The 23355-nt window shown below is 46.7% G+C and overlaps 7 non-coding genes across 7 annotated transcripts; all 7 read right to left on the bottom strand.

Annotated features, from left to right (window-relative positions):
• Window positions 1-8436: 8436 nt before the first annotated feature.
• TRNAR-CCU (transfer RNA arginine (anticodon CCU)) lies at window positions 8437-8509 on the bottom strand. The gene has a single exon. It is a non-coding gene; the product is annotated as a tRNA-Arg (tRNA).
• An 8929-nt stretch (window positions 8510-17438) lies between these two features.
• TRNAR-CCU (transfer RNA arginine (anticodon CCU)) lies at window positions 17439-17511 on the bottom strand. The gene has a single exon. It is a non-coding gene; the product is annotated as a tRNA-Arg (tRNA).
• An 803-nt stretch (window positions 17512-18314) lies between these two features.
• Window positions 18315-18387, bottom strand: TRNAR-UCG (transfer RNA arginine (anticodon UCG)). The gene has a single exon. It is a non-coding gene; the product is annotated as a tRNA-Arg (tRNA).
• Window positions 18388-19906: 1519 nt separating this feature from the next.
• On the bottom strand, window positions 19907-19979 carry TRNAR-UCG (transfer RNA arginine (anticodon UCG)). Its single transcript has one exon. It is a non-coding gene; the product is annotated as a tRNA-Arg (tRNA).
• Window positions 19980-20623: 644 nt separating this feature from the next.
• TRNAR-CCU (transfer RNA arginine (anticodon CCU)) lies at window positions 20624-20696 on the bottom strand. Its single transcript has one exon. It is a non-coding gene; the product is annotated as a tRNA-Arg (tRNA).
• An 803-nt stretch (window positions 20697-21499) lies between these two features.
• Window positions 21500-21572, bottom strand: TRNAR-UCG (transfer RNA arginine (anticodon UCG)). Its single transcript has one exon. It is a non-coding gene; the product is annotated as a tRNA-Arg (tRNA).
• A 1518-nt stretch (window positions 21573-23090) lies between these two features.
• On the bottom strand, window positions 23091-23163 carry TRNAR-UCG (transfer RNA arginine (anticodon UCG)). The gene has a single exon. It is a non-coding gene; the product is annotated as a tRNA-Arg (tRNA).
• Between the last annotated feature and the right edge of the window lie 192 nt (window positions 23164-23355).

Here is a 23355-nt window from a genome sequence, read left to right on the forward strand (position 1 = left end):
AGGTAGATTGCAACACATCCACCCACACTAGAGCAATGTCTGGAACAGAGGGGTCCAGTGGACTTACTCCTGTTGAGAGTGACCCTCCAAGGGCACCATCCCAGTTTGCTATTTTTCCCTTTAAGGAATTAAGACAGCTTTGTGTCTTAAGGGGTCTGAAGACAGGGCCTTCCCCTACTACAGACCACCTAAGAGAGCTCTTGGATCAGTCTGAGGCTCTAAAGACCTCTAAAGCAAACCCCACAGGGAATGCTGAAGGAGGCCATCCTTCAGAGGATGATACTGTAGACACCCCTGCCCCTATCATCCTGGTAGATGAGGATGCCTCCACCACTGGAGCCCCTCAGATAGATGTAGAGGAAGAAGAAGAAGAGGAGGAGGAGGTGGAAAGCAGTGAGTCAGATGATGACAGAAATAGTCAGGTGCTGGTCAGTAGACTGAACCAGGCTAACTTAAGTCAACTTGGGAATGAATCAGGTAACAACCCATTCAGACCCCCAGGTGGACTTAACCAGGAGCCTAGGAGGAGAAGGATTCACTCAGGTGACTCTGACAACTCCTATGCTTCTAGAGGTTCTCATGGTCACTCCAGAAGGAGGATGACTAGCCCTCAGAGAAGGGAACATGAGACCAAATTGAGAGAATCTCAAATTAGAGAGGCTGAATTGAGAGTTCAGAGACAAGAGTTAGAGATTGCCCTGGCCCAAGAGAAACTTGCTAGAGCAAGACAGCCTAGAGAGAGTGGGATAATAGAACCCACTGGTGGCAGCAATATCCACAAGGATAAAGACAGGTCTTTTGATAATAGAAACCTGAGTAAGATTGTGCCCCCCTACAAAGCTGGGGATGACATCCATAAATGGATTACTGCAATGGAGAGAGCCTGCAGAGTACAGCAGATCCCTCAGGAGCAGTGGGCAGCAATCTTGTGGCTCTCCTTTGAAGGTAGAGGCCGAGACAGACTCCTCACAGTTAGTGATGGGGATTCTAGAAACTACCTGGTCCTGAAGAGTGCTCTGATTGATGGGTTAGGCTTAACCACTGAACAGTACAGGTTAATGTTCAGAGATACCCAGAAGACACAGACTCAGGACTGGTCTGAATTTGTTGAGTGTGCCACTAAGGCTCTGGAGGGATGGTTGCTGGGAAGCAAGGTTACAGACTATGAAGGATTGTATAATTTGCTGATGAGAGAACAAATTTTAAATAATTGTCAGAACCAGCAGTTGCATCAACATTTGGTTGACTCAGATTTGACCTCTCCCCAAGAATTGGGAAAGAGGGCAGATAAATGGGTAAGAACCAGAGTTAAGCAAAAGAACCAGAACCAGAACCAGGGTGGTGACCAGAAGAAAACAGACCAGAAGGGTGGGGAGCAGAAAGCTAAAGACCAGAAGTCTTCAACAGGGCCCCAAACTGAGACAGAGGGTGGGTCCCAAACTTCCAAGAAGAAGAAGAAAGAAGGTCAGAAGAAACCCTGGTGTAAAACTTGTAAGAACACCTCTCACTGGACAAGTGAGTGTAAAAAGGGTGGAGCCCCCAGCACTGCAGCCCCTAAGGCACCTGCACCCACTAGTACAGTTAGCAGTGCTGGTCCTCAAGCCAAGGGTTTAGTGGGAATCACTTTGGGAACTGGAGGAGATTCTGACCTAGTCAGAACTCTTACACAGGCTGTTCTGGTTTGTGAAGGGGACCTAGATTTGGTCCCTGACATAAGTCCCAGTAATCTGGGCAAATACAGACAGACGCCTTTGATTAACAACAAAGTGGCTCAAGCTTACAGGGACACATGTGCCAGTGTCACTATGGTGACACCTAACTTTGTGGACCCTGGACAATACATGCCAGGCGATGATTACCTGGTGACCAATGCCAGCAATGTCACTACTACACATAGTGTGGCACTTGTTAACTTTTCCTGGGGAGGGGTAACTGGCCTAAAGAAAGTTGTGGTTAGTGCTGATCTCCCAGTAGAATGTTTGTTGGGCAATGACCTGGAGAACTCTCTATGGTCAGAAGTTGAGTACAGGACTCATGCAGAGATGTTAGGGATATCATCACATGTCCTTGCTGTGACCAGGTCACAGGCCAAAAAGTGCCTCTCTGAACCTCAGGTCTTGGATCCTGGAACAATGGACCAAGTACCTCCCAAGAAGAAGAACAGGAGGGTTAAGGCTGTGCCTTCCCAACTGCCTACAAGTGAGGATCAGGCTTCACAGGAAACTGATCTTGAGACCCCTGAAGGAACTGTCCCTGAAGAACTTGAACCTGATCAGGTTGAGTTTCTGGGGACAGGGGGACCTTCTAGGGCAGACTTGGGGCAGGCTCAGTTAACCTGTCCTTCTCTTGAACCCCTCAGACAGCAGGCTGCTGCTGAGGCTGCTGGGAATGCTCAAGGTGCCCATAAAGTATATTGGGACGATGGACTCCTTTATTCAGAGGCTAGAGACCCCAAGCCTGGTGCTACCAGGAGGTTGGTTATACCTCTGCAATTTAGGGGCTTCCTACTCACCTTGGCCCATGATATTCCTTTAGCAGGACACCTAGGCCAGAACAAGACTTGGGACAGGCTTGTCCCTCACTTTCACTGGCCTCACATGTCTGAAGACACCAAGGAGTTTTGTCGCTCCTGTGAAACCTGCCAAGCCAGTGGTAAAGCAGGTGGAACAACAAAGGCCCCCCTGATACCACTACCTGTGGTGGGGGTTCCCTTTGAGAGAGTGGGGATTGATATTGTTGGTCCAATGGATCCCCCTACAGCATCTGGGCACAGATTCATACTGGTGGTAGTGGATCATGCCACCAGGTACCCAGAGGCAATTCCCCTTAGGACCACAACAGCTCCTGTTGTGGCCAGGGCCTTACTTGGAGTTTTCTCCAGAGTGGGGTTTCCTAAGGAGGTAATATCAGATAGAGGTACCAACTTCATGTCTGGATATTTGACAGCTATGTGGAAGGAATGTGGTGTAAACTACAAGTTCACCACTCCTTATCACCCACAATGCAATGGGCTTGTTGAGAGATTTAACAAGACCCTAAAGGGCATGATTAAAGGATTACCTGAAAAGCTCAGGCGAAGATGGGACATCCTTCTGCCCTGCCTTTTGTTCGCTTACAGAGAGGTCCCTCAAAAGGGGGTTGGCTTCAGCCCCTTTGAATTGTTGTTTGGGCACCCTGTAAGAGGACCCCTGTGTCTTGTGAAGGAAGGATGGGAGTTACCTCTCAAAAAGCCTAAACAGGACATAGTGGACTATGTACTTGGTCTCCGCTCCAGGATGGCAGAGTACATGGAAAAGGCGTCCAAAAACCTTGAGGCTAGCCAAGAATTACAAAAAGCTTGGCATGACCAAAAGGCTGTCCTTGTTGAATTTCAGCCTGGACAGAAGGTATGGGTGTTGGAGCCAGTGGCCCCAGCAGCACTCCAAGACAAATGGTCTGGACCCCATACCATTCTGGAAAAGAAGGGAGAGGTTACCTACTTGGTGGACCTAGGAACTCCCAGGAGCCCCCACAGGGTGCTCCATGTGAACAGATTGAAGGCATATGTCAGCAGGGCAGACATGGGCTTGCTCATGGCTACAGATGAGGGACAGGAGGAAGAGAGTGACCCTCTCCCCGACCTGCTCACTCAGAACCCTGAGGATGGCTCAGTTGATGGTGTAGCCTTAGGTGGCAGCCTCACTGAACATCAGCAACATGACTGCAGACAAGTTCTACAGGCATACAGGCATATGTTCTCCTTGACACCCAGTCAGACTAACTGGTGTACACATGTGGTGGACACTGGTGACAGTCTTCCTGTAAAGAGCAAAATTTACAGGCAACCTGACCACGTCAGGGACTGTATAAAGACTGAGGTGCAAAAGATGCTGGAATTAGGTGTCATTGAGCCTTCAGAGAGCCCCTGGGCTAGCCCAGTGGTTCTGGTCCCCAAACCTCACACCAAAGATGGCAAGAGAGAGATGAGGTTCTGTGTGGATTACAGAGGACTCAATGCTGTCACCAGGACAGATGCACACCCTATTCCAAGGGCAGATGAGCTCATTGACAAGTTGGCTTCTGCCAAATATTTGAGCACATTTGACTTGACAGCTGGCTACTGGCAAATCAGGTTAGCTGAGGAGTCTAAAGCCAAGACAGCATTTTCTACCCCTAGTGGGCATTATCAGTTTGTGGTGATGCCCTTTGGTTTGAAAAATGCACCTGCCACCTTCCAAAGGTTGGTGAACCAAGTCCTCACTGGGTTGGATGACTTTTGTGCAGCTTATCTGGACGATATTGCTGTCTTTAGCTCCACCTGGGAGGATCACCTGATCCACCTGAAGGAAGTGCTTGAGGCTCTGCAGAAGGCAGGCCTCACTATCAAGGCAACAAAGTGCCAGATAGGGCAGAGCAAGGTTGTATACCTGGGCCACCTTGTAGGTGGAGGCCAAGTTCAACCACTGGAGAGTAAGATCCAGACCATCAAGGACTGGTCCCCTCCAACTACCCAGACTCAGGTCAGAGCTTTCTTGGGCCTGACTGGGTACTACAGGAAGTTTGTTAAGAACTATGGGTCCATTGTGACTCCTCTTAATGATCTGACATCCAAGAAGATGCCCAAAAAGGTTCAGTGGACAGAAATCTGTCAAAAGGCATTTGATGACCTGAAGAAGGCCATGTGCTCTGCACCTATCCTGAAGAGTCCTGACTACTCAAGAGAGTTCATTGTCCAAACAGATGCTTCTGAGTTGGGAGTGGGAGCAGTGCTTTCACAGCTTAATGTAGATGGCCAGGACCAGCCCATTGCTTTCATTAGCAGAAGGCTGACCCCCAGAGAGAAACGTTGGTCAGCTATAGAGAGGGAGGCCTTTGCTGTGGTGTGGGCCCTGAAGAAGTTGAGACCATACTTATTTGGCACTCACTTCAAGATTCAGACCGACCATAAGCCCCTCCTATGGTTAAATCAGATGAAGGGTGAAAACCCCAAACTACTCAGGTGGTCCATTTCCCTACAGGGGATGGACTTTACAGTGGAGCACCGCCCAGGGACTGACCATGGCAACGCAGATGGTCTCTCCAGGTACTTCCACTTAGAACATGAAGACACAACTGGTCAAGGTTAGTCTAATGTCCCTGCGTTTGGGGGGGGGTTATGTAGGAGAGTAGGGTCTGCTATCCTATGGTCACCCCAAATTTTTGCTTTTTGCTTCACTGGTTTCTGACTTAATGTGGCTGTGGGCCTGCTAATCAGACCCACAGCCTGCTGTTCTCTCTCTAAATTACTGCCAATGCACTCTAGGTGCATTACGAATTGGAACTGGTTCACCTTATGAGCCCCTGTATAAGTGCACCCTAGGTGCCCAGGGCATAGGTGTATCCAAGGCCTACCAGGGGCTGCAGCATGTATTATGCCACCCCTGGCCTGGCCTCCATATTTGACACAACTGGCTGATCACTCAGCTGGGGTAAGTCGGTGTAACCACCTCTTACTTAGGTACAGTATGTCTGTGCCTAACCCTAAACTGGACACATATGTTCCTATCAGCCACTCCTATGGAAGGCCTCATCAATCCTGGAGGCAGAGTGCTTGGAAATATGTGAGATGGTGCTCTAGCATGAGCTGAGCCTGTCTGCAGCTGTCGGGAACAACTCCCTAAGCTGTTCCGGGATATTGCCATACCATATACTCTTAAGTGCATTATAATCCTCGCGGTTAAATGCTATCTTTGGTTTGGCTTTATCAAAACATGTCGAGTAAGGTGTCATACGAATTGGAATACTATCCCCTCGCCAATTCTGGCGACGGGGATAGCATTCCACCCTTCTAGAGGGACACGACATGTGTGTAGCCTTAACCCCGGTTAAAGTTAAACAGAGCCTCAGCTTCACAAAATGGACGCTGCCACCACAGACACAAGTCTGGCCTCCTGCTGCTGACCGAAACTCGGCAGATGGTGGCCTGGACAAAGGGTTTCCTGCCTTGGGAGGTGCGAGCACCACCCCAGACAGGATTTTGTGTATTGGGTAGGACAGGGCTGAATAGAATCAGACATGCCCGGGGCACACAAGGTGTCCCCGTGCATAGGCCAGCCCAAACCGGTTCTGGGGCCTTCTAGCCCCAGTCCTGGCGCGGAGCTGGACAAAGGAAAGGGGGTGTAACCGCCCCCCTTCCTGGTTCCTCCCAGAGGAGGGACCTAGTAGGTGATCCACCCCCTAGATTGAGAATAAGAGGGGGAGCAGTGCCATTGCACAGCAGATCATCCCGAAATCAACTGTAAACAAGAAGAAGACTGGACTTCGACATTCTGCTGCACAGAAGACTGAAGAGAATCTCCCTTGTGGCCAAGGAGTGACCACCCTGTGAACACAGGTACCAACCAGCAACTCGACGTCTGCTTTGCCGCCGCCTCCCGCCGGAGACCGAGCCCAGAGCCCGACAAGAACCAGACTCCCAGACCTCTCAGAGCCCGATCCACAGTCCCTGCAAAGAAGGGACCCGTGGAGGCACCGAGTGACGTGGGACCGGACCTCTTGAAAGACACCCGAAAAGCTGACTGCGCAGCTTCTGAGGCATCCTCGACGTTGTGCTTTGGGGATTGAGAACCCCCACCACCGAGCAGCCCTTGAACCGAAGATCGGCCCTCCAGCATCTCCACGATCTGCGTGGGGCCCTTTTGCATTGTGCCACTCGACGCGCCATCCCGGCCACTAGCCACGCGGCCAGCGGCCATCTTGGCGACGAACCCGAAGATTTAAACAGCAGGTCTGGTTGCTCCAGACCTACCCAAGCTCCTGTGAAAAGGAGCACCCGCTCTGACCTTGCTGGTCCGAGTGAACAGCATCTTTCAACCTCTGCGTGGCTTGCATTTGCCAAGGCCTGTTTGCTCCGATCAGGTCGCCGACACCGCCAACAGCGAGAAGCCTACGTGGGACAGCTCGTGACCGACTCCTGGACGTCCTCGACCCCGGGTATCCACGTGGCTGCAGAAAGAAGCTACGTGACAACGCCTGTTTGCACCCGACATCGCCTGGTTCCACTCTGGTTCCACGGTAGTCACTGGCTAGTGACTTTGAACACTGTCCCCTCTGCTTTCAGGTCTTCAACTCTTCAGATCCACCCTTGGATCCACCGGAACTCTTCTCATCGAGCCGCCTGCAGCATCTTCAGCTCCAAGCACCATCGACCAGCGTGACGAAACCCGACACATCTTCGACCCTGTGCACCCGCTTCCTGTGGGTGAGGTAACTCAGCTCCGCCGGTGCTCCTGCACTGGTACACATCCCAAGGGCCTGTGTTTTAAGTTTCAGCTCCGTAGGTCACTCGGAAGGTTCCTAACTTTCTAACTTGGTGCTTTTTACGCACCATAGACTTTGTATTGAGAAGTGCGTGCACTTTGAACATTGCACCCGAGTCCCGTGGGCCTTTCCCGACTTAGTTAACTCCAGTCTCGAATAGCTCCAGCGATTCCCAAGGCCCTAGGCCTCTTCACTTTCCTTTAGGTATCTCTTATACCACTTTCTTAGTATATGGTTTAGGTGGCCCCTAGGGCTCATCCATATTGTGCAACTTTTGTGTATTTTAAACTGTCTTGTGATTTTACGCTTGTGCTTCTGTGCTCATAAAGAGTCCAGGGGATTTAATAGTTAATAAATCAATATATATTTTCAATATATATCTGTGTGGTGTCCCTTTCATTTGGTATTCAAGGGGGTTGTGTATGGTATAACAGCTGGCTTCACATGCCTTTCAGAGTTTAGCCTAAGACTGCTTTGTCCACGTTACCACTAGGATAACTGGTCTACAAGGTTGAATTACAACCATCATCATAAGGGTTGCTTGGCATGGTACAAAGTGATCACTAGAACTAGTGAGCATTATATACCAGGCCAACTTCTCACAGTGTGTTTTCAGCTCCTTTCAATTAAAGCACTCTTTTGGAATCTATATAATGAAAATGTCACCAGTACGATAAGCTTTTGTTTTCTTTTTTGCATTTAAACCTCTTTCTTCATGAGAATAAAGCTCAGTTGTATGCTTTACATAGCTCTGGATATTTCTAGAGGTGGAGAGAAACTGTTTTGACAGTAGTAAAAACTGCTCCTTTCTGGATATTCCAATTTACACACGCTCAAAGGTTGTATACGTTTCATGAATCCTGACTTGCCCTATTCAAGTAGCTGAAAGCCTGTCACCACCTCTAGAAACAACAGTTACACCAATCCAATTCAAATAATTTTTTCCAAAGGAATATCTTCTGCCGGGTCAAAGTTGCATCTGACAAAGATAGGTGTTTAAAAATCTACTTTGTAGTTTCAGAACACCAACATGACTCTGAAGAGTACCGAAGTAAAATGGTACCATTTCAAAGTTCCTAATACCACATAAGCTTCTGAGCGGAAGCATGTAATAAATATATCAATTTTTCTGGAAAAGTAAGAGTGGATATTGGTTTTCACCTCAGATGGGACTAGAACCCACAATCCCTGGCTTAGGAGGCCAGTGCCTTATCCATTAGGCCACTGAGGCACAATTAAACACTTGCAGTCTAGAGGCATTATTTAAATGCATTCAATCGTCAAACACTGGTGTCTGCACACGGGACATTTCTCAGTTCTCTCCATAAGTAAACTTCCCATTTTCATCCTCTTCCATCCCCAACTTTAACACTCTGTTCTGTGCTATAATGGACTCTCTGCATTTCGAGCAAGTGGAGAGAAATTGGAGGAGAACCACTCTCGACTCAACACTTCTTCTTTCCTGGATGCGTTTCTCAATAAACTGGGCTTTGACAATGGTATCAAGCAGTCCTTGTCTTCAGCAGGACACAGAAACAGGCACCAATTCTCCTAACCAAGTTCAACCACACTCTGCAACTTAATAGACCAATGCTTCACAAATTAGCCAACTGTGTCATCAGCAAAGGCAGCCAATGTGCCAATCCTTTATAATTCTTCTGTAGTACTTCTCTTTCTCGTAGGCAAAATTAGCACTTTAACTGCACAAATCATAGAGATTTTACACTTGAAGCACTCCATGAACACATACTTACACACCTTGCATTTCATCTACACACCCTTAAGCTAAAAACCCATTCTGTCAAGTCAAAATTCTGCAACCCTATTACATATTCCATGTGTGTACATAGAAGCACTTCTTAATGCCACTAACATGAACAAGATTTTAGGCTGGAGATGCAATCTAAATGACTGTGCAGTATGTACTCCACTTCATGAATAATTAGGAATGAGAACATGATGGCTATAAGAGTATTGGAAGGGCCTGCTTCCATTCTGAATGAAAATCTGAGTTGTGTGACCATTGGCAAAAACCGACCACGAAGGGACTCGAACCATCAATCTTCTGATCCGAAGTCAGACGCCTTATCCATTAGTCCACGCGGTCATATGTCCTGCTGTACTTATTTTTATAATGTAGTGGTATGAAAGGATGGGAAATATGATATTGATAGTTATTTAGGTTTACATCCCATTGTGTGTTTTCAGCTCCTTTCAATTAAAGCACTCTTTTGGAATCTATATAATGAAAATGTCACCAGTACGATAAGCTTTTGTTTTCTTTTTTGAATTTAAACCTCTTTCTTCATGAGAATAAAGCTCAGTTGTACGCTTTACATAGCTCTGGATATTTCTAGAGGTGGAGAGAAACTGTTTTGACAGTAGTAAAAACTGCTCCTTTCTGGATATGCCAATTTACACACGCTCAAAGGTTGTATACGTTTCATGAATCCTGACTTGCCCTATTCAAGTAGCTGAAAGCCTGTCACCACCTCTAGAAACAACAGTTACACCAATCCAATTCAAATCATTTTTTCCAAAGGAATATCTTCTGCCGGGTCAAAGTTGCATCTGACAAAGATAGGTGTTCAAAAATCTACTTTGTAGTTTCAGAACACCAACATGACTCTGAAGAGTACAGAAGTAAAATGGTACCATTTCAAAGTTCCTAATACCACATAAGCTTCTGAGCGGAAGCATGTAATAAATATATCAATTTTTCTGGAAAAGTAAGAGTGGATATTGGTTTTCAATCAGATGGGACTCGAACCCACAATCCCTGGCTTAGGAGGCCAGTGCCTTATCCATTAGGCCACTGAGGCACATATAAGCACTTGCAGTCTAGAGGCATTATTTAAATGTATTCAATCGTCAAACACTGGTGTCTGCACACAGGACATTTCTCAGTTATCTCCATAAGTAAACTTCCCATTTTCATCCTCTTCCATCCCCGACTTTAACACTCTGTTCTGTGCTATAATGGACTCTCTGCATTTCGAGCAAGTGGAGAGAAATTGGAGGAGAACTACTCTCGACTCAACACTTCTTCTTTCCTGGATGCTTTTCTCAATAAACTGGGCTTTGACAGTGGTATCTAGCCGTCCTTGTCTTCAGCAGGACACAGAAACAGGCACCAAGTCTCCTAACCAAGTTCAACCATACTCTGCAACTTAATAGACCAATGCTTCACAAATTAGCCAACTGTGTCATCAGCAAAGGCAGCCAATGTGCCAATCCTTTATAATTCTTCTGTAGTACTTCTCTTTCTCGTAGGCAAAATTAGCACTTTAACTGCACAAATCATACAGATTTTACACTTAAAGCACTCCATGAACACATACTTACACACCTTGCATTTCATCTACACACCCTTAAGCTAAAAACCCATTCTGTCAAGTCAAAATTCTGCAACCCTATTACATATTCTGTGCGTGTACATAGAAGCACTTCTTAATGCCACTAACATGAACAAGATTTTAGGCTGAAGATGCAATCTTAATGACTGTGCAGTATGTACTCCACTTCATGAATAATTAGGAATAAGAACATGATGGCTATAAGAGTATTGGAAGAGCCTGCTTCCATTCTGAATGGAAATCTAGTCAAGTCAAGTCATAACACTTATATAGCACACTACATACCCAGAGGGTTTCAAGGCGCTTAGGAAGGGGGGGTGGATTATTTGTCAAATATCCACGTTTTGAGCTGCTTTCTGAACGCTAGGTGATTCTGGGTGAGGCGAAGGTAAGCGGGGAGTGAGTTCCATGTTTTGGCAGCCAGGTATGAGAAGGATCTGCCTCCCATGGTGGTTTTGTTGATGCGAGGTACATTGGCGAAGGCTTGGCTGGAAGAGCGCAGTTGGCGGGAGGGGGTGTAGAAGGACAGTCGAAAGTTGAGGCAATCTGGTCCGATGTCGTAGAGTGATTTGTGTGCGTGGGTAAGCAGTCGGAAAGTAATCCTCTTATTGACGGGTAGCCAGTGGAGGTCTTTAAGGTGACCAGAGATGTGTTCGTTGCGTGGGATGTCTAATATGAGCCTGGCTGAAGCGTTTTGGATTCGTTGTAGTTTCTTCTGGAGTTTAGCGGTGGTACCTGCGTAGAGGGTGTTTCCGTAGTCCAGTCGGCTCGTGACTAGAGCGTGGGTGACTGTTTTCCTTGTTTCGGAGGGGATCCAGCGAAATGTTTTTCTGAGCATGCGAACAATGTTAAAGCAGGAAGAGGATACGGCGCTGACTTGTCTGTTCATTGAGAGTGAAGAATCCAGGATGACGCCAAGGTTCCGTGCGTGGTCTGTCGGGATGGGTGCATTTCCGAGGGCTTCCGGCCACCAGGAGTCGTCCCATGCAGAGGGGGATTTACCTAAGATGAGGACTTCTGTTTTGTCTGAGTTCAGTTTCAGACGGCTTTGTTTCATCCATTCGGCGACTTCTTTCATTCCTTCGTGTAGGTTAGTTTTGGCGGTGCTGGGGTCCTTGGTGAGAGATAGGATCAGTTGAGTGTCATCCGCGTAAGAGATGATGTTGAGGTTGTGTTGGCGAGCGATGGCCGCGAGGGGGCTCATGTATACGTTGAAGAGGGTGGGACTGAGTGAGGATCCTTGTGGTACGCCGCAGATGATTTCAGAGGCCTCGGACTTGAATGGTGGGAGGCGGACTCTCTGGGTTCTTCCGGTGAGGAACGAGGTGATCCATTCCAGTGCCTTTCCTTGGATTCCGATGTTTCTGAGGCGTTGTAAGAGGGTGCTGTGGCAGACTGTGTCGAAGGCTGCAGAGAGGTCGAGGAGGATGAGGGCGACTGTGTCTCCATTGTCCAGTAGAGTTCGAATGTCGTCTGTTGCTGCGATGAGGGCGGTCTCAGTGCTGTGTTTGGCTCGGAAGCCAGATTGTGAGGGGTCGAGTGATTTGTTGGCTTCGAGGAAGGTGGAGAGCTGGTTGTTGACAGCTTTCTCGATGACTTTGGCCGGGAATGGAAGAAGCGAGATGGGGCGGTAGTTTTTGAGTTCTGTGGGGTCTGCTGTTGGTTTTTTCAGAAGGGCGGTGAGTTCAGCGTGTTTCCAGTCTTCTGGGAAGGTAGCGGAGTTGAAGGAGCAGTTGATGACGTCTCGGAGGTGCGGAGCTATGACGGAGTCTGCTTTGTTGAAGATGTGGTGGGGGCATGGGTCTGTGGGGGATCCAGAGTGGATGGAATTCATCAGGCGGATGGTGTCCTCAGTGGAGATTGGGTTCCAGGCGTTAAGGGTGTTAACGGGTCGAGAATGGTCAGCTGATGGTAGGGTGGGTTGCCTTCCGGGTTGGTTGTCAAAGCTGTTGTGGATGTCAGCAATCTTGTTGTGGAAAAAAGAGGCTAGGGAATCGCAGAGGGTTTGAGAGGGGGTGATGTCGTTGGAGTTGGCCGAGGGGTTGGAAAATTCCTTGACGATGTTGAAAAGTTCCTTGCTGTTATGGGCGTTGTTGTCAAGTCGATCTTTGAATGCTGTTTTCTTGGCTTTTCGGATCAGTTGGTGGTGAGTACGGATGGCGCTTTTGAAGGCGTCCTTGTTGCTGGTGGATGGGTCTTTTTTCCAGGCCTTTTCAAGGGAGCGGCACAGTTTCTTGGATTTCTTGAGGTCGTCGTTGAACCATGAGGCCTTCTTGAAGCCAAGTTTGTGTTGACGTTTTTTCAGTGGTGCTAAGGTGTCGGCGGTGTTGGATAACCAAACGGTGAGGTTGGAGGCGGCTTCGTTGGCGTTAGAAGAGAGGGCTGGGGAGGATTGAAGGAGTGATGTGGAGATCTGCTCTGTGGTGATTTTGTTCCAGTTTCTTTGCAGAGTTGGTTGGGGGCGGTTGATGGGTTTCGGCTTGTTGTAGATGAAGTGAACACAGCTGTGGTCAGTCCAGAGGAGATCCGTAGTGTGGCTGAAGGAGACATGGTTGCTGGAGGTGAAGATGGGGTCGAGAGTGTGACCTGCGATGTGGGTGGGGGAAGTGACCAGTTGTTTAAGTCCGAGGTTGGCGAGGTTGTCCAAGAGGGTGGCGGTGTTGCGGTCGTTGATCTTTTCAAGGTGGAAGTTGAGGTCTCCCAGAAGGATGTAGTCTTTGGAGGGGAGCGCGTGTGGAGTGATGAAGTCCGTGATGTCTTCACTGAATTTTGCGCGGGGTCCAGGTGGTCTGTAGAGGAGGGTGCCTCTGAGTGTGGTCTTGGGGTCGATGTGGATCTGGAAGTGAAGGTGTTCAGAGTTGGCGAGGTTGACGTCAGAGCTGGTTGAGATGCGGATTGTTTTCTTATGGACGATAGCGATTCCACCTCCTGTATGGTCGGTGCGGTCCTTGCGTGTGATCTTATAGTCATCAGGGATAGCGATGGCGATGTCAGGGGCGGAGGAAGCGTTCATCCATGTTTCCGTTAGGAAGGCGACGTCAGGAGAGATGGTGTCAAGTAGGTTCCAAAGGTCAATGGCGTGCCTGTGGACTGATCGGGTGTTGAGAAGGATGCATTCTAGGTGGTTGGGGTCGGGAATCTGTGGTGTGGTCGTAGCGGAGAAGTTGTCGGTGCCGCTAAATTTGCAGGAGAAGCAGGAGAACGGTCCATGGGTGCGTCCAGGAGCGGCTTGGACGCAGTTGGGGGCGCGACCGGGGTCAAGGGCTAGGAGGGTGGCGGCATCATAGGTAATGCGGGAGGGCTGTGGAGCGCGAGGGGCAGGGGGTCTGGCGCTGGGCGCGGTCCAGGCGCGGACGGGCGTAGACGGGCTTACCTTTGGCGCACCTTCGGCGTGTCCGAAGCGCGTGGACGCTGCGCGTGGAGGCATTGGCCATAAATGGAGGGTGGAGGGGGCGGAGCGTGGGAGGGTCAGCAGCTGGGAGGCGGTAGCGGGGAGGAGGGGCAGGGAAAACAACAACAGCAAGCAAGATGGAGGTCAGAGGGGAGGCGAGGCAGGGGCAGTAGGAGCGAAGAAAATAAATCCAATAATGCACGTTGCTGCCAGGTGGGCCAATACAGTGAAATGCAGTGCAGGGCGGGCGGCGCTACAGTCACAAGCGCTGAGGGCAATGAGATTAAACAAAAACACTGCGCAACTTTGAGAAAAGCAGGCGAGCCGATTTTAAACACGGCGCTGTTTAGTCTAATGCCACTGAAATAAATAATGCAGGCGATACCGTGAGGTTGAATCCAGCAGTGCGATCTCCAGCAAGATAGCAGCAATACAGGGAGAGGAGCAAGGAAGGAGCAACCGGTCAGGAGCGAGTCCGGGCGGTCACAGGGGCTGGGAGGACGAGGTAGGCTCTGAGAACGTGGGTGGGAGGGTCAGCAGCTGGGAGGCGGTAGCGGGGAGGAGGGGCAGGGAAAACAACAACAGCAAGCAAGATGGAGGTCAGAGGGGAGGCGAGGCAGGGGCAGTAGGAGCGAAGAAAATAAATCCAATAATGCACGTTGCTGCCAGGTGGGCCAATACAGTGAAATGCAGTGCAGGGCGGGCGGCGCTACAGTCACAAGCGCTGAGGGCAATGAGATTAAACAAAAACACTGCGCAACTTTGAGAAAAGCAGGCGAGCCGATTTTAAACACGGCGCTGTTTAGTCTAATGCCACTGAAATAAATAATGCAGGCGATACCGTGAGGTTGAATCCAGCAGTGCGATCTCCAGCAAGATAGCAGCAATACAGGGAGAGGAGCAAGGAAGGAGCAACCGGTCAGGAGCGAGTCCGGGCGGTCACAGGGGCTGAGAGGACGAGGTAGGCTCTGAGAACGTGGGTGGGAGGGTCAGCAGCTGGGAGGCGGTAGCGGGGAGGAGGGGCAGGGAAAACAACAACAGCAAGCAAGATGGAGGTCAGAGGGGAGGCGAGGCAGGGGCAGTAGGAGCGAAGAAAATAAATCCAATAATGCACGTTGCTGCCAGGTGGGCCAATACAGTGAAATGCAGTGCAGGGCGGGCGGCGCTACAGTCACAAGCGCTGAGGGCAATGAGATTAAACAAAAACACTGCGCAACTTTGAGAAAAGCAGGCGAGCCGATTTTAAACACGGCGCTGTTTAGTCTAATGCCACTGAAATAAATAATGCAGGCGATACCGTGAGGTTGAATCCAGCAGTGTGATCTCCAGCAAGATAGCAGCAATACAGGGAGAGGAGCAAGGAAGGAGCAACCGGTCAGGAGCGAGTCCGGGCGGTCACAGGGGCTGAGAGGACGAGGTAGGCTCTGAGAACGTGGGTGGGAGGGTCAGCAGCTGGGAGGCGGTAGCGGGGAGGAGGGGCAGGGAAAACAACAACAGCAAGCAAGATGGAGGTCAGAGGGGAGGCGAGGCAGGGGCAGTAGGAGCGAAGAAAATAAATCCAATAATGCACGTTGCTGCCAGGTGGGCCAATACAGTGAAATGCAGTGCAGGGCGGGCGGCGCTACAGTCACAAGCGCTGAGGGCAATGAGATTAAACAAAAACACTGCGCAACTTTGAGAAAAGCAGGCGAGCCGATTTTAAACACGGCGCTGTTTAGTCTAATGCCACTGAAATAAATAATGCAGGCGATACCGTGAGGTTGAATCCAGCAGTGCGATCTCCAGCAAGATAGCAGCAATACAGGGAGAGGAGCAAGGAAGGAGCAACCGGTCAGGAGCGAGTCCGGGCGGTCACAGGGGCTGAGAGGACGAGGTAGGCTCTGAGAACGTGGGTGGGAGGGTCAGCAGCTGGGAGGCGGTAGCGGGGAGGAGGGGCAGGGAAAACAACAACAGCAAGCAAGATGGAGGTCAGAGGGGAGGCGAGGCAGGGGCAGTAGGAGCGAAGAAAATAAATCCAATAATGCACGTTGCTGCCAGGTGGGCCAATACAGTGAAATGCAGTGCAGGGCGGGCGGCGCTACAGTCACAAGCGCTGAGGGCAATGAGATTAAACAAAAACACTGCGCAACTTTGAGAAAAGCAGGCGAGCCGATTTTAAACACGGCGCTGTTTAGTCTAATGCCACTGAAATAAATAATGCAGGCGATACCGTGAGGTTGAATCCAGCAGTGCGATCTCCAGCAAGATAGCAGCAATACAGGGAGAGGAGCAAGGAAGGAGCAACCGGTCAGGAGCGAGTCCGGGCGGTCACAGGGGCTGAGAGGACGAGGTAGGCTCTGAGAACGTGGGTGGGAGGGTCAGCAGCTGGGAGGCGGTAGCGGGGAGGAGGGGCAGGGAAAACAACAACAGCAAGCAAGATGGAGGTCAGAGGGGAGGCGAGGCAGGGGCAGTAGGAGCGAAGAAAATAAATCCAATAATGCACGTTGCTGCCAGGTGGGCCAATACAGTGAAATGCAGTGCAGGGCGGGCGGCGCTACAGTCACAAGCGCTGAGGGCAATGAGATTAAACAAAAACACTGCGCAACTTTGAGAAAAGCAGGCGAGCCGATTTTAAACACGGCGCTGTTTAGTCTAATGCCACTGAAATAAATAATGCAGGCGATACCGTGAGGTTGAATCCAGCAGTGCGATCTCCAGCAAGATAGCAGCACTCGAACCCTCAATCTTCTGATACGAAGTCAGACGCCTTATCCATTAGGCCACGCGGTCATATGTCCTGCTGTGCTTATTTTTATAATGTAGGTGGTATGCAAGGATGGGAAATATGATATTGATAGGTATTTAGGTTTACATCCCATTGTGTGTTTTCAGCTCCTTTCAATTAAAGCACTCTTTTGGAATCTATATAATGAAAATGTCTCCAGTACGATAAAGTTTTATTTTCTTTTTTGCATTTAAACCTCTTTCTTCATGAGAATAAAGCTCAGTTGTATGCTTTACATAGCTCTGGATATTTCTAGAGGTGGAGAGAAACTGTTTTGACAGTAGTAAAAACTGCTCCTTTCTGGATATGCCAATTTACACACGCTCAAAGGTTGTATACGTTTCATGAATCCTGACTTGCCCTATTCAAGTAGCTGAAAGCCTGTCACCACCTCTAGAAACAACAGTTACACCAATCCAATTCAAATCATTTTTTCCAAAGGAATATCTTCTGCCGGGTCAAAGTTTCATCTGACAAAGATAGGTGTTTAAAAATCTACTTTGTAGTTTCAGAACACCAACATGACTCTGAAGAGTACAGAAGTAAAATGGTACCATTTCAAAGTTCCTAATACCACATAAGCTTCTGAGCGGAAGCATGTAATAAATATATCAATTTTTCTGGAAAAGTAAGAGTGGATATTGGTTTTCACCTCAGATGGGACTCGAACCCACAATCCCTGGCTTAGGAGGCCAGTGCCTTATCCATTAGGCCACTGAGGCACAAATAAACACTTGCAGTCTAGAGGCATTATTTAAATGCATTCAATCGTCAAACACTGGTGTCTGCACACGGGACATTTCTCAGTTCTCTCCATCAGTAAACTTCCCATTTTCATCCTCTTCCATCCCCAACTTTAACACTCTGTTCTGTGCTATAATGGACTCTCTGCATTTCGAGCAAGTGGAGAGAAATTGGAGGAGAACCACTCTGGACTCAACACTTCTTCTTTCCTGGATGCGTTTCTCAATAAACTGGGCTTTGACAATGGTATCAAGCCGTCCTTGTCTTCAGCAGGACACAGAAACAGGCACCAATTCTCCTAACCAAGTTCAACCACACTCTGCAACTTAATAGACCAATGCTTCACAAATTAGCCAACTGTGTCATCAGCAAAGGCAGCCAATGTGCCAATCCTTTATAATTCTTCTGTAGTACTTCTCTTTCTCGTAGGCAAAATTAGAACTTTAACTGCACAAATCATACAGATTTTACACTTGAAGCACTCCATGAACACATACTTACACACCTTGCATTTCATCTACACACCCTTAAGCTAAAAACCCATTCTGTCAAGTCAAAATTCTGCAACCCTATTACATATTCCATGTGTGTACATAGAAGCACTTCTTAATGCCACTAACATGAACAAGATTTTAGGCTGGAGATGCAATCTAAATGACTGTGCAGTATGTACTCCACTTCATGGATAATTAGGAATGAGAACATGATGGCTATAAGAGTATTGGAAGGGCCTGCTTCCATTCTGAATGGAAATCTGAGTTGTGTGACCATTGGCAAAAACCGACCACGAAGGGACTCGAACCATCAATCTTCTGATCCGAAGTCAGACGCCTTATCCATTAGGCCACGCGGTCATATGTCCTGTTGTACTTATTTTTATAATGTAGTGGTATGAAAGGATGGGAAATATGATATTGATAGTTATTTAGGTTTACATCCCATTGTGTGTTTTCAGCTCCTTTCAATTAAAGCACTCTTTTGGAATCTATATAATGAAAATGTCACCAGTACGATAAGCTTTTGTTTTCTTTTTTGCATTTAAACCTCTTTCTTCATGAGAATAAAGCTCAGTTGTACGCTTTACATAGCTCTGGATATTTCTAGAGGTGGAGAGAAACTGTTTTGACAGTAGTAAAAACTGCTCCTTTCTGGATATGCCAATTTACACACGCTCAAAGGTTGTATACGTTTCATGAATCCTGACTTGCCCTATTCAAGTAGCTGAAAGCCTGTCACCACCTCTAGAAACAACAGTTACACCAATCCAATTCAAATCATTTTTTCCAAAGGAATATCTTCTGCCGGGTCAAAGTTGCATCTGACAAAGATAGGTGTTTAAAAATCTACTTTGTAGTTTCAGAACACCAACATGACTCTGAAGAGTAAAGAAGTAAAATGGTACCATTTCAAAGTTCCTTATACCACATAAGCTTCTGAGCGGAAGCATGTAATAAATATATCAATTTTTCTGGAAAAGTAAGAGTGGATATTGGTTTTCACTCAGATGGGACTCGAACCCACAATCCCTGGCTTAGGAGGCCTATTGCCTTATCCATTATGCTACTGAGGCACATATAAGCACTTGCAGTCTAGAGGCATTATTTAAATGTATTCAATCGTCAAACACTGGTGTCTGCACACAGGACATTTCTCAGTTCTCTCCATAAGTAAACTTCCCATTTTCATCCTCTTCCATCCCCGACTTTAACACTCTGTTCTGTGCTATAATGGACTCTCTGCATTTCGAGCAAGTGGAGAGAAATTGGAGGAGAACCACTCTCGACTCAACACTTCTTCTTTCCTGGATGCTTTTCTCAATAGACTGGGCTTTGACAGTGGTATCTAGCCGTCCTTGTCTTCAGCAGGACACAGAAACAGGCACCAAGTCTCCTAACCAAGTTCAACCATACTCTGCAATTTAATAGACCAATGCTTCACAAATTAGCCAACTGTGTCATCAGCAAAGGCAGCCAATGTGCCAATCCTTTATAATTCTTCTGTAGTACTTCTCTTTCTCGTAGGCAAAATTAGCACTTTAAGTGCACAAATCATACAGATTTTACACTTAAAGCACTCCATGAACACATACTTACACACCTTGCATTTCATCTACACACCCTTAAGCTAAAAACCCATTCTGTCAAGTCAAAATTCTGCAACCCTATTACATATTCTGTGCGTGTACATAGAAGCACTTCTTAATACCACTAACATGAACAAGATTTTAGGCTGAAGATGCAATCTAAATGACTGTGCAGTATGTACTCCACTTCATGAATAATTAGGAATAAGAACATGATGGCTATAAGAGTATTGGAAGAGCCTGCTTCCATTCTGAATGGAAATCTGAGTTGTGTGACCATTGGCAAAAACCGACCACGAAGGGAATCGAACCCTCAATCTTCTGATACGAAGTCAGACGCCTTATCCATTAGGCCACGCGGTCATATGTCCTGCTGTGCTTATTTTTATAATGTAGGTGGTATGCAAGGATGGGAAATATGATATTGATAGGTATTTAGGTTTACATCCCATTGTGTGTTTTCAGCTCCTTTCAATTAAAGCACTCTTTTGGAATCTATATAATGAAAATGTCTCCAGTACGATAAAGTTTTATTTTCTTTTTTGCATTTAAACCTCTTTCTTCATGAGAATAAAGCTCAGTTGTATGCTTTACATAGCTCTGGATATTTCTAGAGGTGGAGAGAAACTGTTTTGACAGTAGTAAAAACTGCTCCTTTCTGGATATGCCAATTTACACACGCTCAAAGGTTGTATACGTTTCATGAATCCTGACTTGCCCTATTCAAGTAGCTGAAAGCCTGTCACCACCTCTAGAAACAACAGTTACACCAATCCAATTCAAATCATTTTTTCCAAAGGAATATCTTCTGCCGGGTCAAAGTTTCATCTGACAAAGATAGGTGTTTAAAAATCTACTTTGTAGTTTCAGAACACCAACATGACTCTGAAGAGTACAGAAGTAAAATGGTACCATTTCAAAGTTCCTAATACCACATAAGCTTCTGAGCGGAAGCATGTAATAAATATATCAATTTTTCTGGAAAAGTAAGAGTGGATATTGGTTTTCACCTCAGATGGGACTCGAACCCACAATCCCTGGCTTAGGAGGCCAGTGCCTTATCCATTAGGCCACTGAGGCACAAATAAACACTTGCAGTCTAGAGGCATTATTTAAATGCATTCAATCGTCAAACACTGGTGTCTGCACACGGGACATTTCTCAGTTCTCTCCATCAGTAAACTTCCCATTTTCATCCTCTTCCATCCCCAACTTTAACACTCTGTTCTGTGCTATAATGGACTCTCTGCATTTCGAGCAAGTGGAGAGAAATTGGAGGAGAACCACTCTCGACTCAACACTTCTTCTTTCCTGGATGCGTTTCTCAATAAACTGGGCTTTGACAATGGTATCAAGCCGTCCTTGTCTTCAGCAGGACACAGAAACAGGCACCAATTCTCCTAACCAAGTTCAACCACACTCTGCAACTTAATAGACCAATGCTTCACAAATTAGCCAACTGTGTCATCAGCAAAGGCAGCCAATGTGCCAATCCTTTATAATTCTTCTGTAGTACTTCTCTTTCTCGTAGGCAAAATTAGAACTTTAACTGCACAAATCATACAGATTTTACACTTGAAGCACTCCATGAACACATACTTACACACCTTGCATTTCATCTACACACCCTTAAGCTAAAAACCCATTCTGTCAAGTCAAAATTCTGCAACCCTATTACATATTCCATGTGTGTACATAGAAGCACTTCTTAATGCCACTAACATGAACAAGATTTTAGGCTGGAGATGCAATCTAAATGACTGTGCAGTATGTACTCCACTTCATTGATAATTAGGAATGAGAACATGATGGCTATAAGAGTATTGGAAGGGCCTGCTTCCATTCTGAATGGAAATCTGAGTTGTGTGACCATTGGCAAAAACCGACCACGAAGGGACTCGAACCATCAATCTTCTGATCCGAAGTCAGACGCCTTATCCATTAGGCCACGCGGTCATATGTCCCGCTGTACTTATTTTTATAATGTAGTGGTATGAAAGGATGGGAAATATGATATTGATAGTTATTTAGGTTTACATCCCATTGTGTGTTTTCAGCTCCTTTCAATTAAAGCACTCTTTTGGAATCTATATAATGAAAATGTCACCAGTACGATAAGCTTTTGTTTTCTTTTTTGCATTTAAACCTCTTTCTTCATGAGAATAAAGCTCAGTTGTACGCTTTACATAGCTCTGGATATTTCTAGAGGTGGAGAGAAACTGTTTTGACAGTAGTAAAAACTGCTCCTTTCTGGATATGCCAATTTACACACGCTCAAAGGTTGTATACGTTTCATGAATCCTGACTTGCCCTATTCAAGTAGCTGAAAGCCTGTCACCACCTCTAGAAACAACAGTTACACCAATCCAATTCAAATCATTTTTTCCAAAGGAATATCTTCTGCCGGGTCAAAGTTGCATCTGACAAAGATAGGTGTTTAAAAATCTACTTTGTAGTTTCAGAACACCAACATGACTCTGAAGAGTAAAGAAGTAAAATGGTACCATTTCAAAGTTCCTAATACCACATAAGCTTCTGAGCGGAAGCATGTAATAAATATATCAATTTTTCTGGAAAAGTAAGAGTGGATATTGGTTTTCACTCAGATGGGACTCGAACCCACAATCCCTGGCTTAGGAGGCCAGTGCCTTATCCATTAGGCCACTGAGGCACATATAAGCACTTGCAGTCTAGAGGCATTATTTAAATGTATTCAATCGTCAAACACTGGTGTCTGCACACAGGACATTTCTCAGTTCTCTCCATAAGTAAACTTCCCATTTTCATCCTCTTCCATCCCCGACTTTAACACTCTGTTCTGTGCTATAATGGACTCTCTGCATTTCGAGCAAGTGGAGAGAAATTGGAGGAGAACCACTCTCGACTCAACACTTCTTCTTTCCTGGATGCTTTTCTCAATAGACTGGGCTTTGACAGTGGTATCTAGCCGTCCTTGTCTTCAGCAGGACACAGAAACAGGCACCAAGTCTCCTAACCAAGTTCAACCATACTCTGCAACTTAATAGACCAATGCTTCACAAATTAGCCAACTGTGTCATCAGCAAAGGCAGCCAATGTGCCAATCCTTTATAATTCTTCTGTAGTACTTCTCTTTCTCGTAGGCAAAATTAGCACTTTAACTGCACAAATCATACAGATTTTACACTTAAAGCACTCCATGAACACATACTTACACACCTTGCATTTCATCTACACACCCTTAAGCTAAAAACCCATTCTGTCAAGTCAGAATTCTGCAACCCTATTACATATTCTGTGCGTGTACATAAAAGCACTTCTTAATGCCACTAACATGAACAAGATTTTAGGCTGAAGATGCAATCTAAATGACTGTGCAGTATGTACTCCACTTCATGAATAATTAGGAATAAGAACATGATGGCTATAAGAGTATTGGAAGAGCCTGCTTCCATTCTGAATGGAAATCTGAGTTGTGTGACCATTGGCAAAAACCGACCACGAAGGGACTCGAACCCTCAATCTTCTGATACGAAGTCAGACGCCTTATCCATTAGGCCACGCGGTCATATGTCCTGCTGTGCTTATTTTTATAATGTAGGTGGTATGCAAGGATGGGAAATATGATAATGATAGGTATTTAGGTTTACATCCCATTGTGTGTTTTCAGCTCCTTTCAATTAAAGCACTCTTTTGGAATCTATATAATGAAAATGTCTCCAGTACGATAAAGTTTTATTTTCTTTTTTGCATTTAAACC

This window comes from Lissotriton vulgaris, chromosome 5 (genome assembly GCF_964263255.1).
Source record: "Lissotriton vulgaris chromosome 5, aLisVul1.2, whole genome shotgun sequence".
NCBI lineage: Eukaryota > Metazoa > Chordata > Amphibia > Caudata > Salamandridae > Lissotriton > Lissotriton vulgaris.